Source organism: Erinaceus europaeus, chromosome X (assembly GCF_950295315.1).
Source record: "Erinaceus europaeus chromosome X, mEriEur2.1, whole genome shotgun sequence".
Taxonomy (NCBI): Eukaryota; Metazoa; Chordata; class Mammalia; order Eulipotyphla; family Erinaceidae; genus Erinaceus; species Erinaceus europaeus.
In genome coordinates, this window is record NC_080185.1 from 108,571,374 (window position 1) to 108,589,488 (window position 18,115).

Genomic DNA, 18,115 nt, shown 5'->3' on the forward strand with positions numbered 1-18,115 from the left:
AGTGGGACACTGATGGGCAGAACTCAGTCCAGAGCTTCCCTCCTAGTGGGCTAAGGCTTTGTCAGGCTTGCATCAAAGATCAGAAACTCACCCTGTCCTATCCTGTTTGTGCCTCTTCCTTTTACAGGTATTGATTCCAAATAAATGACTTTTCCTCCCAAACTGTCTTTGTATCTAGAGTGTAAGTTTGTACCATACAAATTCATCAACATATCTATATATGAACATTATTCATAAATCTAATGTCAACTTGAGGGATTTTATTGTATAAATATTCATAAACTATGTAAATGACAAGCATCTAAAGAATACTAGATGGAGATTTATTTACAGTTTTATTAGCTCATATTTATTTATTTGAAATAAAGTTGAAGTCCTACTAAAGTCTACAGCCTTGCATACTGGCTATTCACAATCTCATCTGAAGAACTAGATGAAAAAACAGGTAGATAAAATTTGCAGATTTCTGTTTGGAAGGCTTCTAGAGGCCATACTACCTAATAACTTATTAAATGTAACAACTATCCTACTGAGTGCTAACTATGTATTAACTCTTATAATTTCTGCCTTTATGAAGACTTTAGTAGAAAAGAGACAGTAAAAATAAATAGATATACATATAATCTAATAAAATCCAAGAAAGATGCTGAGTGTTATAAAGACACATCAAAGGTAAGTTTCTTTAGTCAAGAGACAAAGTATGTATTTAAGATGAGACAATGTCCCAAGTACTAAGCTAGAAGGGTCTTGCAAAAAAATTTTTAGCAACCAAATGAATCATGTACTCCATTAAAAGAGTAATTCAAAAAAATTAAACAGGGTAACCTTCAAGTATATAAATATGAAAATCCCTAACAAGAAATAGGGAAAAAGACTATTAAATATGGGAGTGAAGGGAGTCGGGGGGTAGCGCAGCGGGTTAAGCACACATGGCACAAAGCGCAAGGACCTGCATAAGGATCTCGGTTTGAGCCCCCACTCTCCACCTGCAGGGGAGTTGCTTCACAGGCGATGAAGCAGGTCTGCAGGTGTCTATCTTTCTCTGCCCCTCTCTGTCTTCCCCTCCTCTCTCCATTTTTCTCTGTCCTATCCAACAACGATGATAGCAACAACAATAACTACAATAAAAGCAACAAGGGCAACAAAAGGGAATAAATAAATCTTTTAAAAAAGATGGGAGTGAAAAGAAACTCTTTGAAAACAACCAGGTGCCAGGCAGACAGGTAGGTCCAGACACTAGTTTTTCTCAGTTTTGGTACTATTGACATTTTTAGGCAAAAAAAATCATACTAGAGTGGTGCTATGTGTGCACTGTAGATTGTTTAGCAGTATCCTTGGCCTCTCTCTAGTAAGTGCTAGAGGCACCACGTGCAAGTCAGTATCTCCAGAAACTGACTAGCATTCCCTAGGGAGTAACATCTCCTCTCCCACTATTTAGGCTCACAAGCCTAGATGTAATGTGTTTGAATCACATAGCCAACTCATTCTGTTTGCAAGCAGAGGAACACTAAATTCTATAACAATTAATATTTTAAATCTACACAGTATTTGATACAATTTAAACTTTGAAACATCTTTTCTGAATAGAACACTTTATTGAAGAAATTTTCATTTATAAGACCATTGTTGTTACAGATCTACTACCCATCATCCACGGCCCTTGTCAGGGAATCCTGGGATTCTCGACATAGATATGATGGGGCTAGACCTTTAACAGATCCCTCTCTCCACCATCACTGGTCATCTCCAACTGGAACAACATCATAAACCTTCTTGTGGGCTTCTATCGGACCTTGCCCTCAATGTAGAACAACAATGGTAGAAACTGACCCACTCTCTGAAGGGAGGCTGGGTCAACTCTGCCACTCAAGGAAGTCTGGTCCTGTAATGAGTGCAGCTGAGAATGTTCCTACCTATGACTATGGAATGTGAGCTCAGATTGACGAGGACGCAGAAGTTATACATGCTCTTGTGCTAAATACAATAGACATGGGCCATGGGTCAGATCAGTGGGGTTTACAGTTAATGGTATTTATATGTTTTCCCTATTATTTCTGATCCAGCTTTCTGGTCCTATTCCCAACTTTGACACAATCTTCCCAGACAATACTTTTAGCCCACTTGCACATTAGTTCTCCGACCCAGGAAAACATTAGTAAAGTTACAGGCCCATTGGAATCTACCTAAAATAGACTTCCTAGCTTCTTCCAACATGAAGACCCCAAATCTCATCTGCATACTCTTACCTTTAGGTTGCTAATTATTAAATATTTTTATGCTATATATATTGCCTCAGGGTTATTGCTGGGGTTCAGTGCTTGCTCTACGAATGTACTGCTCCTAGAGGCTACTTTTTTCTCTTTTGTTGCCCTTGTTTATCAATGTTATTATTGTTGCTGTCATTGTCGTTGGATAGGACAGAGAGAAATCAAGAGAAGAGGAGAAGACAGAGAGGGGGAGAGGAAGATAGACACCTGCAGACCTGCTTCACTGCGTGTGACAACCCCCTACAGGTGGGGAGCCAGGGGATCGAACCAGGATCCTTATGCTGGTCCTTGAGCTTCATAACATATGTGCTTAACCCGCTGCACTACCCTCCAGCCCCCTCTGCTTTATATCTTATTGTTTTTTCAGCCACCAAGTTGCAGATGCTACCATGATGCCAACCTGACTTTCCTGGGTAGATGATCTCACCAGTGTGTCTAGGTACATCACTTCCCCAGAGCCCTGCCCTACTAGAGAATGATTGAAACAGTCTGGGGATATGGATCAACCTGTTAACGCCCATGTCCAGCAGAGAAGCAACTACATAAGCCAGACCTCCCACCTTCTGCACTCCATAAAGATCTTTGGTCCATACTCCCAGAGGGATAAAGAATAGGGATGGTGGTCCAGGGGGTTCAAAACTGACTCCTCAGGCTAACCAAAGACAGATGAGGTTTACCCCTTCTCTATTGGTGGCTATTCTTCAGGAAGTACAGTGGTGAAAAGGAATCTCTTGCACCAACATTCTATTAATAGCTGTATGTTTCCCAGTGGAGCACACATTTCACAGCACTGGACCCGACTATTAACCATAAGTCTCTCCTGGAACGTAGTATGCAGATCACATGTTCTCACAAAGGACCTGCCAAGTGTCAACAGAGAGGAATGTGGCCTTACATGCCCCCAGCGTGCCAGTGTTCTCAATCCATATGTTCCAGTCATCCAATTTCAGGGTTCTTCAAGGCTGAGTGATTCCTTAACAACTGTGGGCAGAATTTTTTTTAATTTTTAATTTTTATTATTGGATAGAGACAGAAAATTTGAGAGGAGGAAGGAAAGAGAGAGACAGAAAAACACCTATAGTTCTGTTTCAACACTTATGAAGCTTTCCCCCTGCAGGTGGGGACCAGGGTCTTAAACCTGCATCCTTGTCCACTATAATGTGTGCACTTAACCAGGCATGTCACCACTGGGCCCCTGGATTTTTAAAAAGTTGATTAATTTTATTTTAGATCATTTTATTTGTTTGTTTGTCTACAGGGTTATTACTGGGGCTCAGTACAGGCACTTTGAATCTGAATCCAGTGCTCCTGGCAGCCATTTTTTTCTCTTTCTTTTTTTTTTCTATTTTATCTGATAGGAGAGAGAGAGAAGAAATTAAGAGGGGAAGGGAGATAGACAGCTGCAGACCTGCTTCACTGCTCATGAAGTGTCAGTGCTGCAGGTGGGGAGCAGGGGATTGACCTGGCTCCTTCTACAAGGTAATGTGTATGCTTAACTGAGTGTACCACCTCCTGGTCCCAGCTTTGGTTTTCCAGCAATGGGGTAAATAAGTGAAGGAGTCTACGGCCGTACCACTCTGAACATGCCCCATCTCTTCTGATCTCGGAAGTTAGATAAGTGAAGGAAAGGTTCCTTAGGCAGCTAATAGGATGGGGGTTGGGGGGTTGGTAGGATCAGGATGGATGCTTGAAAGGCTCAAGTCAAGTAATTAAGACAGTGGTCTACATGGGTCAAATTGCTTAAAGGCTCTTGAAGAGTTGGGTAATCCCATGGTCCCAGCTTGTTTCTCATTATCTGCAGTGGGGGATGGGGAGAAACACTAAGGTGGGGGTAGATAGCGTAATGGTTATGCAAAGATACTCTAATGCCTGAAGCTTCGAAGTCCCAGGTTCAATTCCCTATTCCACCATAAACCAAAGCTGATCAGTGCCCTGGAAAAACAACAACAACAACAAAAATACAATGACAATATGCTGGCCTGGGCTCCAGTGAACAGGATGTTTAGTTTCCACAAGGGTCTTATATTATTGTACTTAAGGGTTTGGGTAGGTTTATTATGCTCTGCAATATACTACCAAATGGTTCACAAGTTTCAGAGCCAGAGCGCTTAAAGTGTCCTACAGAGGGAGATAACTCCAGCTTGAAAGGCCTGCTATGAGTCCACTGCTTAAAGACTACGGGGAACTAAAGAAGCTCCCGAACCCAAGAGATAGTGCTGGTTCCTGGCAGGAAGGGACCATGGCATCCACACTTGGAAGAACAATGTCCTTGAAGGATCATGATTCCCAAGCTTGTTAGCTAATTTTAAGTGGAGGAATACATGCTTTCTCTGCTGCATGTCAATGTCAGAAGTGAAAATGCATTGTTTTCTGTGGTAGATGGATAGGCTAACACAGCATTGATTCCCAAGCTCAGGCTACAGTTTGAGAAATTCCAGATCCTGACCTGGGAGGAAGTATGCCTCAGGAAGATTTCCTAGTGCACCAGCAGGAACTAGTTAAGAGGCACTAAAGGTATTTAAGAGGCCACAGTGCTAGCTAGCCTGGAGGGATGATTGCCAATACGTCTTTGTTTTCCACAAGTGGGGGACTAACAGGAAGCTAAGCTAAAAAGCAGTTTTTCTGCAGTTTGGTTTCAGAAAGGACCTTTAGGACACCAAAGTCAGAACAGAAAGTAGCTGGAAGTGCTCTGGGTGCCATGGAAGTTCAGGTACATATCTATAAATAGTCTTGGAGTTCTGGTAGGGTGCTGTGGGCCAAGGCAGAAAACAGTCCTGCAGACAATGTTTTTTTTTTTTTTTTTACAGTCCCTTAATTATGGGAAAGGGTAGTTGCTTAATGTCCTTAGATTGTGTAGAGTTTACAAGTAAAACTGAATATTTTGATAGATTACCAGTTGTTGGACAGGGTCTTTAAGTCATCCACCTGGAAGTTGTAAGATAGCTGAACAGACCCCCCCAGCCCCCTACTTGATGTATGGTTAGAATGCTGCTGCAAGGGTGTTTCTCCCCATGTGGAGGAGAGGCTTTTATTTGCTTGTTTGGGCCTGTAGTCTTTTTGAGTTCACTGTGTGAGGGCTAGAAGAGTCCCCGAGTCCCAGAATTAGCAGTGTCTGATTTCTATGTGCTCCCTATTCCTGGAATTTCCTTCTAGCCCTTTCCTATAATAAAATATAACCAACTACAATTCTAGATTCAACCAAACTGCCTTTTGCCCATAAAGTGAGATTTCAAAAATGTATGATTTGAAAGCACTGGGGGTGGTACACCTGGTTAAGCACACCTGGTTAAGTGAGGGGATCTTCAGGAGTGGTAAAACAGGCTTGCAGGTGTCTTATCTTTCTCTTTCCCTCTCTATCTTCTCCCTTCTCAATTTCTTTGACTTATTAAATAAAATTTTAAAAAAGGAAAAAAATGACTGCTCAGTGTGGTAGATTCCTAGTGCCTGCACCTAGCCCCAGCAATAACTCTGGTATATATATATTCTTGTACTCTTCCACAGAGCTCTTATTGGATAAAAAAAAGACAGTTTGGGAAGTTCTACCCAAAACAGTTGCCATGAAAATTTCATCTATTTAAGTGTAAGGATGGTTAAATATATTTGATTAATGCTATTATAGATGATAATATGCAGATTATAATTTCTGAAACAAAAGTATACATTATGTATGCATGATTATATAGCTCTGGTAGACTAGATAAATATCCCAATCAGTATATTCATATAGCATAAAAAAAGGGAAAACAAAAGTTAGCCATTTTTATGGTCAGTGAAGTAACTCACATGGATAGTGCTCTTGCTTTACCATGTATGCAGTCCAGATATGAGCTGTTCTCCCACCATATTGAAGGAAGCTTTGGTGCTGAGGTTGGTTGTTTTCTCTCTCTCTCTCTAAATATATATATATATATATATATATATATATATATATGTTTATTTAAAACAAATGTTATTTCCCTTATGATACAGAAAGATAAGACCTAGAGTTGAATTTTTCTTTCTTAATATTTATTTATTTCCCTTTTGTTGCCCTTGTTTTTTATTGTTGTTGTAGTTATTATTGTTGTTGTTATTGATGTCATTATTGTTAGATAGGACAGAGAAATGGAGAGAGGAGGGGAAGACAAAGAGGGGGAGAGAAAGATAGACACCTGCAGACCTGCTTCACTGCCTGTGAAAAGACTCCCCTGCAGTTAGGGAGCCAGGGGATTCAACCAGGGATCCTTACTCTGGTCCTTGCGCTTCGCACCACATACACTTAACCTGTTGCGCTACTGCCCGACTCCCAGAGTTGAATTTTTCTGTTCAATAATGTTAAAGTTTTCTTTTAACAGATTGTGATATGAGTTATATATGTCATGTCAAACATGTCTATACATGTTTTATACATATAGAAGTATGTTGCATATTTTGATGTATATGCCAGAAGATTCATGTTGTCAGGGACTAGAACCAGATGAGTTTATTTTTTATAATGACATGAATAAGGGCCTTTGTGAATAATATTATTAAGCTGTTTTTTTCTTTCTGTTCTATCTTGTATTCTCCTATATTACATTTTTTCAAACTATTAGAAAATATTAAATACAATAACCTTATATTTATACTATAATAAAGAAAATGTCACCCTTGCTGGCACAAAATCTATGTTAGGTTTGACTTTCCAAATCCAAGCAGAGCTTAGAGTGGAAGGAACAAGAGACCTAGATATATCCAAGTGTAGGGAATGTTGAATCAGGAAAATGCCTGAAGGTTAAAGGGGGAATAATAAAAAAAACTTAATTAATATAATACAAATTGGGAAGGAAAATTAATTGTGAGATCCTTAAGTTCAGATAAGATATTTATATTTCTAGAGAGCCCAAGTCTCACTAAACAGATTGTTTACTTTAGAAATCACTGGAAAAGAGAACAGAATAGACAGAAAAATATATGTTTAATGCCTTTTTAAAAAAATGTTTTCTTATTGGGAACATTAATGGTTTACAGTCAACACTAAGTAAAGCTGGCACATGTGTAAAATTTCTCAGTTATCTGAAAAACACTCTAACCCCCCACCTAGATCCTCCTCCACCATCGTGCACCAGGACCAGAGCCCACGCCACCCCCTATCCCCCCAGATACACCAAACCCAGTTCAAGTTCTGCTTTTATTGTTTCCTCAACTTCTTTCTTTTGTTAGTCAACTTGATGAGGTGAAAGAGCTCAGTTAATCAAAGACAAAATTTTGCTGTGAAGAGGTTGGGCAGATATAATAAGAGGTTCTAATTGAGTTAGACTGGGCCTGATTTACTTAGTTGCAAGACCTACAAGCAGAGCTGAGGCTCCCTTGATAGTGAATATATTTCACCTGTGCTGTAAACTGCTTTTCGCCTTACTCATTATTTTTGTTTCCTAAGTGCATATGGAAACAACTTTAGCCTATGTCCATGGCGTCTAACTTGGTTGTGCTTGTTTATCCCTGAGAGACTCTCTGACTCTAAAGATACTGGATTTGTTTAGCCACCCAAATCTTATAAGCCAAATTACTGTGATCTCCATAGACTATCTTAGGTATATAGAAGTATATCTTTTTATCTTTCTGGTTCAACTGACATATAAATTGCATCAACAACAAAGAAGTTTAAAACTATCTTAACTGAAATTATCTAAAATCGATGAACTTTTTAAGTGGTAAAGAAAAAAGAACTAGGTAAGAGAAATCGAGAACTAGTCATTTGGTAAATCAAATACAACAGTCTAATTAAGCAAAATTAGATGTGAGAAGGGGGGAATAACAAACACATGTGAAAGTGAAAGGATTCTAGGAAATTATTTTGTTTAAATCAAGATTAATAAATTTTTCAGTGTTATACAAAATCCTGAAATTGACTTTAGTACAGTTTGAAAATCACATTAAACCAACTAGGAATGGAATAGTTAGATTGCAGTCAAAGGAACTACTATCTACAAGCTTGGCTTGCTGTTTTATATGCCATTTCATTCAACTCATTGGAAATAGATTGATAGTATATCATCAGTTAATGATTTAAAATTGATAAAGAATATAGAAAAAACTATATCTAAGTCTATAAAATAGTCCTATCAGATTAACACAACTGAATAGTGATTCTTTGTATTGGCATATAAATTCTATATATTCCGTCAAGACAATCTTTATAATCACACTAAAATAATACTATATATCTATATCTATCACCCAGAGCACCGCTCTGGCACATACAGTGCCAGTGATCAAACACAGGACCTCATGCTTTTAAGTACTGTGTTGTACTGCTACATAGTCTTCTTGGGCAAATATTCCTACACATACTCTTTGTTGTTGGCAGACCTTCACTGCCCCAAGCTGACCTTTTCAGACAGAGAGAGGAGAGACCATAGCACCGAAGTTTCCCCTCAGTGCTCTTGAACCTGGGTCACAAGCAGGCACCTTTCTAGATGAGCTAGCTTGACACCCACTATAAATGCTCATATAGTTTTTATAAACTCACTTGTTTTGCAGAGAGGAAAAAGTGAGTTGTATGATGAATTTAAGCATCTAGAAGAAATTTAGCTTAGAGGTGGGTAGAGGTAGGACAAAGTACAAGTTGGATAACTTTCACTTTATTTATGTATAATTTAGTTACTTACTTCTGTTTTCTGTAACCAACACCCCTTCCAACTAGAGATCAAGTTTAAAGTAAATTGAGTATATTAAAAGGAATTGAAATAAACTAAATATGATATAGTGGGTACTTAAGTAAATACTAGCTCTCTTCCTAGATGAGCTGGGTGATTGGATAAGAGGTCTGTGATTTAGGTAATCTCTCTCATTTTCTCGATTCCTAGTGTATAACCACAATAGTGTAGATGTGGCCCACAGACTAATAAAGTCTCCCTGCTCATTATTAATCTTTCTGTATCTTCGATGTACAAACTTAGGTATTGGGCTAATTCCTACATTCTTAACTGCTAGATTTCTACATCAGTTCCCGTTGCCATTTAATCTTCTTTTCAGTTGACTGGAAAAACCTGATGGAACTAGAGTTTAAATTAAGATCACTAAATCCTCCTTTTTCTGTTTTGAATCCCTTAGGATTTCATTCCAGTCAATGCACAGACTGTTTCATCTCAGAATTTCAAGGGAAGGAAATTGTCCTTGTACTCAAGTTAGGGAATCATTCCTTGCCTACTTCATATATTCAGCTTGACTTACAATAACTATCACATTAATGTATCATCAGAAAGCTGGGGCTTACCTTAGATATAAATGTTTGCATCATGGTGTTGCTCTTTTATGATGACCAAGAATTGGTTAGGAGATTTAGTTTATTAATTATATAACATTTTCACTGCTAAGGAGCCATTATCATGCCATTACTATAATAATCAAGCCCTTTCCTTTGTTAGCTTCCAAGTAGCTTTAAGTTCCTGGACTAACTTTAGTTAGATTATTAATTTGATGGTGAGCTTTTCCTTAGTAGATATTTGACATTTGAAGGATCTGTCTAGGGAATTTTTCATTAGTTTAATAAACATATTTGCATGTCAGATCTCATAGAATATTTTACAGAAGACAGTAAATGTGAAGTCCCCAAGGACAGGAGAAACAATAGGTCACAATTCAATTATGGCAGTTTTAGATTCAAGAAATACAGAACATAGTCTAACCATCTTTTAAAAAGGAAAATAAAGTGGTCATGTTTCATTTAAAATAAAGTGATGTTAAAACAATTGTTAGTACAAGATATATTTTGTAGTACAGTTGAAATAGGTCATGAAATGAACAGCCTGTGTCCTAAGGCAGGGAATGATTATGCATTGTTTGCTACTTTTTGAAAGCAAAAGTTTTGAGGGAAATTATGATAAACACACATGTAATAAGGCTGACCAACAAAGAAGAAAACTTTTGCATCAATGGGAATATTATATCAAAAAACACAAGCTATAGACACCAAACTTAGAATTTCACCTGAAGCATTTTTAGGATTTTTATTGCCTAAAGGAAATACACTATAGCAAGAAGAAAGATCTTTTTCTCCCTGTTATAAGCACCAAGAGGAATTGATCATAGATGTTCTCATATTTAAAGGGGAATTTCTTTATTACAGGAGGGAAATGAACCTGTAAACATTGGATTATTGACATCTTATATTAAAAAACCTCATTACACTAAAGACTGCATTGTGTACCAAATTTAATTCTGAAATAATGAATACTTAAAATTGGTTACAATTTATGTGTGTGAAAGGAGGAATGACTGATTGAAATACAAGGAGATGATTTAAGCATTATTTGTCTAAAGTTTCTTTATAAATTCAAATGATGGATAAAGCAGTGTATTGATGTGTAAAAATGATGAAAACCCATTACCCAAGGCATCATTGGTGGGACATTAGTTTAGTTAAATTGCCATTGTCTACACTCAGATCTGTAGGCCTGTGGTTCAAATAATAGATTTCATCAGGCCTTTCATTCAAAATAAGATTTCTATTCAGCAATTTTAAACTGTGTGGGGAAAAAAAAACTGAATCAAAGTTCTGAGTATATGTCTTTTCTTTGCTTATCTACCTATCCATATTTATATACCAGAGTTCACATGCAATAGAACACCTGTGTTGACATAAGTACTATATTTTCTTCCTTTAGGCACATCAATACTGAAAAGCTGAACTGCAATCAAAGCACTGTAAGGAAGCTTGGAATCTGATCAGAGAAGAAAGATAATCTTAACAAGTGCCTTTCAATCATAAGGTAGGTAAAGCACTTTTTCTAATAATAGGATACAGAGGGGTACAACTTCACACAATTCCCACCACCAGAACTCTGTATTCCATCACTTCCCCTGATAGCTTTCCTATTCTTTGGGAGTATGGACCCAAGGTCATTGTGGGATGCAGAAGGTGGAAGGTCTGGCTTCTGTAATTGCTTCCCCGCTCAACATGGGCATTGACAGGTCGATCCATACTCCCAGCCTATCTTTTTCTTTCCCTAGTAGGGTGGGGCTCTGGGAAAGCTGAGCTCCAGGACACATTGGTGGGTTGTCTGTCCAGGGAAGTCTGGTCAGCATCATGCTAGCATCTGGAACCTGGTGGTTGAAAATAGAGTTAACATACAAAGCCAAACAAATTGTTGACCAATCATGGACCTAAAGGCTGGAATAGCGCAAATGAAGAGTTGAGGGGCCCTCCATTTTGTAGATAGCTATTAGCTATCTAGCTAGTAGGCATATTTTAGTTATATTCCAAAGGGCCTGTGGATATACTAGTTTTTTTTTTTTCCCTGAGCCTGAAATCTGATATGCAGGTGGATCTAAGTTATTGTCTGGAGAGGTGATGTCATGGCTCGCAGAAAGACCAGAAAGCTGGATCAGGGAAGAGAGTAGCTCCCAAATATGGGAAAGGTGTATAAATATTGTTGACTATAAACCCCATCGATTTGATATCATCTGGGGCCCATATTCAGCTTAGGAGCCTATGCAACTTCTGCATCCCTGTAGATCTGAATTTACATTCTGTGGTCATAAGTAGGAATGTTCTAAGCTTCCCCAATATCAGGACCCATCTTCCTCAGGTGTAGCATAGAGTATATTGTCCAGCCTCCCTTCAGAGGATGGAACATTCTCTACCATTGTTGATCCAAGTTGAGGGCAAGGTCCTATGGGGGCCCATAAAGGGGTTTATTGTGTTGTTCCTGATAGGAATGACCAGTAACAATGGAGAGAGGGATTTATTCGGGATCTAGGCCCATCATGTCTGTTTGGGAATCTCAGGACTCCCCTAAAAGGACCCCAGCTGATGGGGTGGCCTGATAGTGACTAAAGAGTCATCATTAAAGTATGCTAGTCTCTTTCCCTTATTCAGATTTTGCAGTCCTTGCTTTGCTAAGGCTAGCTTTGGAGTGAGAGAACTGTAATAGGAAATAGATAAGGAAAGTATTTAAGTTTAATTAGATTCTATTTCATTAGGAACTTTATACTGACTCACTGCAGACTATTGTGTACTTTTTTCTTTCAGGTATATATTTAGTCCTAGTTTATGGATACATGTGAACATATGCTCTTATCTTATGGGACCTGGTCTATATCTAGGTTTTGGGACTTTGTTAGGAAGTGAACCTCCTGGAATGGAATTAGAGAATACTATGAATGGAATGGAAAGGTCTCACCAGAGTAATGAGGGTGAAGGGTTGACATTCCATGCCTGACTTCTCTGGAAGCAGTCTGAAATGAAGCATGCTGAGGTTGTACTTGTTGTGTTGATTAGGTTGGGATTGGGGGACGCAATATCATATGGTATGAATTGAGAGAAACATGCAGTTAAGTGAGCCCTACCCTAGAAGTTCCAGGACTGGGGGAAGTATAGGTTCTAAAGAGGAAGCAGGAGGATCCTGCTGTCTTAGGGTTTAAAAAGACAATAGATAGTTATTGCTATAATCACATTATTTGGTAATTGGGTTAACTTTGAAATATCCCTTTGTTAGGACTTGCTGTATCATACACAACATCACTATAATTTATGTCCTTTGACATTATTTGTATATAGCTGTGCCACTGGTTGCTTCTGTTCTCCCTGATCTAAGCTTTTAAGAGAGTCAACATATCAAAGACTCAGCCTATGTATTAAAGAGACTCAGTGTGTAATTTTAAAAGATTGAAACATTCAATCAATTTTCCCTCTCATATTAATTAAATAGTGATTTATATGACTACAAATTAATAGAAGTGTACATAAACACCATTTCTACCACCAAAAGACTGTGTCCCATCCCCCCTCCCCATTCCCTCCCCCTGCCCCATGAAACTAAACATCCACCCTCACCCTCAATCCAGGGTTTTTATTTTGGTGCCCTACTCCAAATTCAGTCAAATCCTGTTTTGAGTTTCCCTTTCTGTTATTCTTTCTCAACTTCTGTTGATGAGTGGGATCATCCAATACTTATCTGTATCTTTCTGACTTAGCTCACTTAATTTCTTCTAGCTCTATCTAAGATGGGTCAGAGAAGGTGGGTTCATTGTTCTTAATAGCTGCATAGTATTCCATTGTGTATATATACCACAGCTTTCTCAGCCACACATCTGTTGTTGGGCTCTGGGCCACTTTTCATTCTAATTGAGAGTCAGACATAAAAAGCTTTCACTGGTATCATAGCACCTTGCATATGATTCTGTGGTTCAAAACTGGGTTATACACATGGCAAAGCACATACCTTACGCAGTGAGTTCTCTCTCTGGCCCCATTTTATTAATGTATGTAGTTTTATATCTCTAGTCAAAATCTTCTTTTTAATGCATAATTCATTTACTCATGATAAAGAGCTTTATTAGTAGTTGACTTTTGATATATTCCCAGTGAGATTTATTATTGACAGAATTTATATATTAAATTTTAGGACAAATATTTTTTTCCTATTTTTTTTCTCATTTGACGGGGGGTGTAAATGGTTTACATTCCAGCATCTCATCTTCCCATGGTACATGTTTGCAGAACACTCTCACCCCCAACTTAGGTCTTTTCCACCATCACACTTCAGCACCCAAGACCTTTACCCCGTCCTACCTCTCCTGCCCCAGAATCTTTTGCTTTGGTACAGTATACCCAGTCCAAGTGCTGCTTTATGTTGTTGTTTTTTTCTTTCTGTCTCTATTTTTCTAAATTTCACTAATAAGTTAGATCATCCAGTATTTGCTCATCTCTTTTTGGTTTATCTTACTTAACATAATGCCTCCCAGTTCTACCCAAGATGAAGTAAAGCAGGTGACTTCATAATTTTTAACAGCTAAGCAGTATTATATATATCACGACTTTTTTTTATTCACTCATCTGTTTTTGGGCATCTGCATTATTTCCAAGTTTTGATAATTACACATTGTGCTGCTATGAGCATAGGTATACATAGATCTCTTTGGATAGGTTGGTTTTGTTTCCTTTTGGTAAATCCCCAGGAAAGAAATTGCTAGGCCATAGGATAGATTCATTTCTAGAGTTCTGAGAAGTCTCCAGATTGTTTTCTACAATGGTTGGACCAATATTCATTTATACCAGTAGTATAGAAGGGTCCCTATACCGTTATAACCTCACCAGCATTTGTTGTTTACTCTTTTTAATATATGACATCACAGGTATAAAATGGCATCTCATTGTTGATATAAAATAATCAGGACAGATCTTACATCCTTTTTTCCCCCAACAAGCTGTTTAATAAGTCAATTAAAATGTATCTTGCATGTGCTGATACACAAAGCTTCTTTACAACTTGACTCATACAGAAGACTAACATTTCTGGAACTGAAGAACTTTTTCAGTTAGCTTTATTTTAAAGGGAATTAGGGCCTCTCTATAAAGATAAGTTTTGTCAGAATTAACACCAATGGGTGGGGGAAAGTCTCAGCTATAGGATACCTGACTTGCATGCCTAAGGCCCCACAGGCTCCTTGTTTCATTTCTAACACTACCATATGCCAGAGATGAGTGGTACTCTACACAATTCTAAAATGAGAATGCAATGGAAAAGCTATTTTATCTAAATTGTTAAGGTATCCTTCACGTTGAGCCTGTGCATAACTTTAAATGTTACTACTTTTTCTTCTCCATGCATATGAGTGATAAAAAGAGAAAGAAACATAAGGAATCATTCAGCTCCATGCTGGAAAAATAGTAGTAATAAAGCTCTGATATTATTGCAGAGGTTATACATTTTTTGCATATAATAGCAATCATATTTTAGTTGATGCTCATGGACGTGAATTGAAATAATGAAATAGATATAATACTTTCATCTATTATTCAGCAAGCTATCAAATGAAGTATTATGACTTACAGTGAGCAACTTCAACCTGTCATTTTTGCCAATCGAAAAACCTGATTGTCAAGTAACTACAATGAATGTGTCTTTTAGAATTGGTCTAAATATATAGAAATCACTCTTTCTTTAGCTTTTCTGATTTAAAGTGTTTTTTGAGATACATCCTTGCACACTGTAATGTGTGAGCTTAGCCAGATGTGCCACTGCCTGGTCCCTAACTCTGTCTTTAATGTAACTATTTTGCACATCTTTTTAAAATGGAAAGGAAAACTTATTCACTGGTGTCTTATGTTCAAGTGAGATGAGTGTTTACCAGTGCCCCTAAGTTAATTAAGTCTTACAGCATAATAGCAGAATCCATTTTTCAAGCAAATGTGCAAAACTGTAGACATTAAAAGTATTATCATAATTTACCATACTTTAAATATTCATATTATGATTAGATGTATTTCCTGAGATATAGTCAGATATATGCAAGAATAGAATGTTAAAAATTACTAAAATTATTTTTATTCTTCAGTTAGAAAAATCAGTTATATCATCAGATGGAATTTAACACCTTGCCTAGGGTTGAGTGGAATTAGTTTCTTAAAAATACCTTTTGATAATAGCTACTAATTGTGGACATATTAACCAAAATTTTCAGTGTTGGCTTAATTCTATCTTGCAATTTTATTTCAAAATTATGAAAGGTGTTTTGCATTCACTGTGAGTAATGAATATGGGATGATGTCACTCATGGACAGAAATTGAGAAATAAGGGGGCCAGGTGGTGGTATACCAGGTTAAACGCACATAGTAAGGATCCTGGTTTAAGCCCCTGGCTCCACACCTATGGGCAGTCACTTCATAAGTAGTGAAGCACGTCTACAGGTGTCTATTCTTCTTTCTCTCTCTCTCTCTCTCTCTCTCTCTCTCTCCCCAGTCCCTTTCCCTCTCCTACCCCTCCCCATTTGATTCATTTGTCTCTGTCCAATAAATAAATAAAATGTAAGAAAAATAAAGGGAAAACAAAGTGAAACTTCGTCTGTATGGTGTATTGCAGCAAAGCAAAAAACTCTGGGGGAGGAAAGGATAGAAAGGGTATTGGAATCCTGATTCATTATGGTGGAAAAAGGACCTTATTTAGTTTGAGGTGGGGCTCTTCTGTAGATGCCTATCACAGGAAGATGAAAAAGTGTGCCCACATTCCAACTGCTGTTCTATAAACCATTAACTCCCCAATAAAATGATAAAATCAAATTTAAAAATAAAGGTTGAAATAGAATTCTAACATAAAGCTGACTCTAAGACTTGTCTTTTTACACACTATCAAGCTGCTATTCAAGATGATGTAACACAAATTTTCTGTCCATGAGTGAGATCATCCTACATTTATCCTTATCTTTCTGGCTTATCTCACTTAACATGATCCCTTCAAGAGCCATCAAAGAAGCCAAATTCATCGCTTTTTTTCTTTTTAAAATTTTTATTTATTTTTAATAGAGACAGAGTTAAATTGATAGATGGGTAAAATTTCTCATATCATCATGATAGGTGTCTGCAAAACACTCTCATGCCCATCCTAGGTCCTTTTCCACCACCAAGCACCAAGACCCCTAAGTCCCCCTCCCCAGCCGCCTCCTTGTCTTCCCTCCCCAGATTTCTTTGCTTTGGTGCAATATACCAAATTCATTCCAAGCTTTACTTTGTGTTTTCCCTTTCTGTTCTGGTTTCTTATGAGTGAGATCATCTTATATTTATCTTCTGTTTCTGGCTTATCTTGTTTAACATGATTCCTTCAAGCTCCATACAGTGAGTAGTATGCAATTGTGTATATACACCACAATTTTCTTAGTCACTCATCTGTTGTTGGACACCTAGGTTGCTTCTAAGTTTCAGCTATTACAAATTGTGTTGCAGTAAACATATGTGAACATAGATCTCTTTGGATGAGTGTGTTTGTTTTCTTAAGATGTACCCCCAGGAAAGGAATTGCCCATTCAGAGTAGGTCTACTTCTAGCCTTGTGCACATTCTCCAGACTCCTCTCCACAGGGGGTGCTAATTTCCATTTCCATGAGCAAGGCACAAGACTTCCTTTACCCACCCCACAACCTCTCAATAGATGTCACTGTTCTTTCTAATACATGTCACTTTCACAGGAGTGTAGTGGTGTCTCATTGCATTTTTCTGATAATCAGTGACTTTGAATATTTTTCCCCAGTCCTCTTCCTCCTCCTACTCCTTCTACTCCCCCTTGTCCTTCTCCCCTCCCTCCTCCTTCTTACTGGGGCTCACCAGTACTATGAATCCACTACTCCCACTCCTGATAGTCATTGTTCCTTCCTCCCTTCATCTCTCCCTCCCATTCCTTTGTTCTTTCTATTTTATTTGATAGGACAAAGAGAGGGTAGGGCAGATAGAGAGGGAGAAAGGGAGACACCTACAGACCTACTTCACTGCTCCTGAAGTGTACAGCCCCTGCAAGTGTGGTACAGGGTCCTTGAGCATGGTAATGTGTGCTCTCATCCTACTGTGCCACTGTCCCTCTCCTGTAGCTTCTTTATCCAGTCATCTGTCAATGAGCATTTAGGCTTCTTCTACTCTGTGGCTATTGTGACTAATGCAGCTATGATCACAGGGGTGCATATGTCCCTTCGAATTTATGTTTTCACATGCCTAAGAGTGGTACTGCTGGATCATGAGGTATTTCCATTTCATGCTGTTTTCCAGAGGGGCTGCATTAGTTTGAATTTCCATCAACAGTGTAACAATTCCTTTTTCTCTATATCCTCTCCAACACTTTTCATTTTTCATGATAGAGACAGAGAGAAAGAAAGACACTGATAGCACTGCTTCATCACTTGTAAAGCATCCCCCTGCAGGTGAAAACTAGGGGCTTAAACCTGGATCCTCATTGTCCATATAACGTGTATTCTACTGGATGCACTACTGCCAAGTCCATTTAAACATACTAACATTAATTTAGGAGATACATATAGATATTTATAATGTTTTTGAAGTATACAATTGAATTCAAATTACATAGCCTAACATTCAGAGTTTTTATGTTTTGTAATTGGTT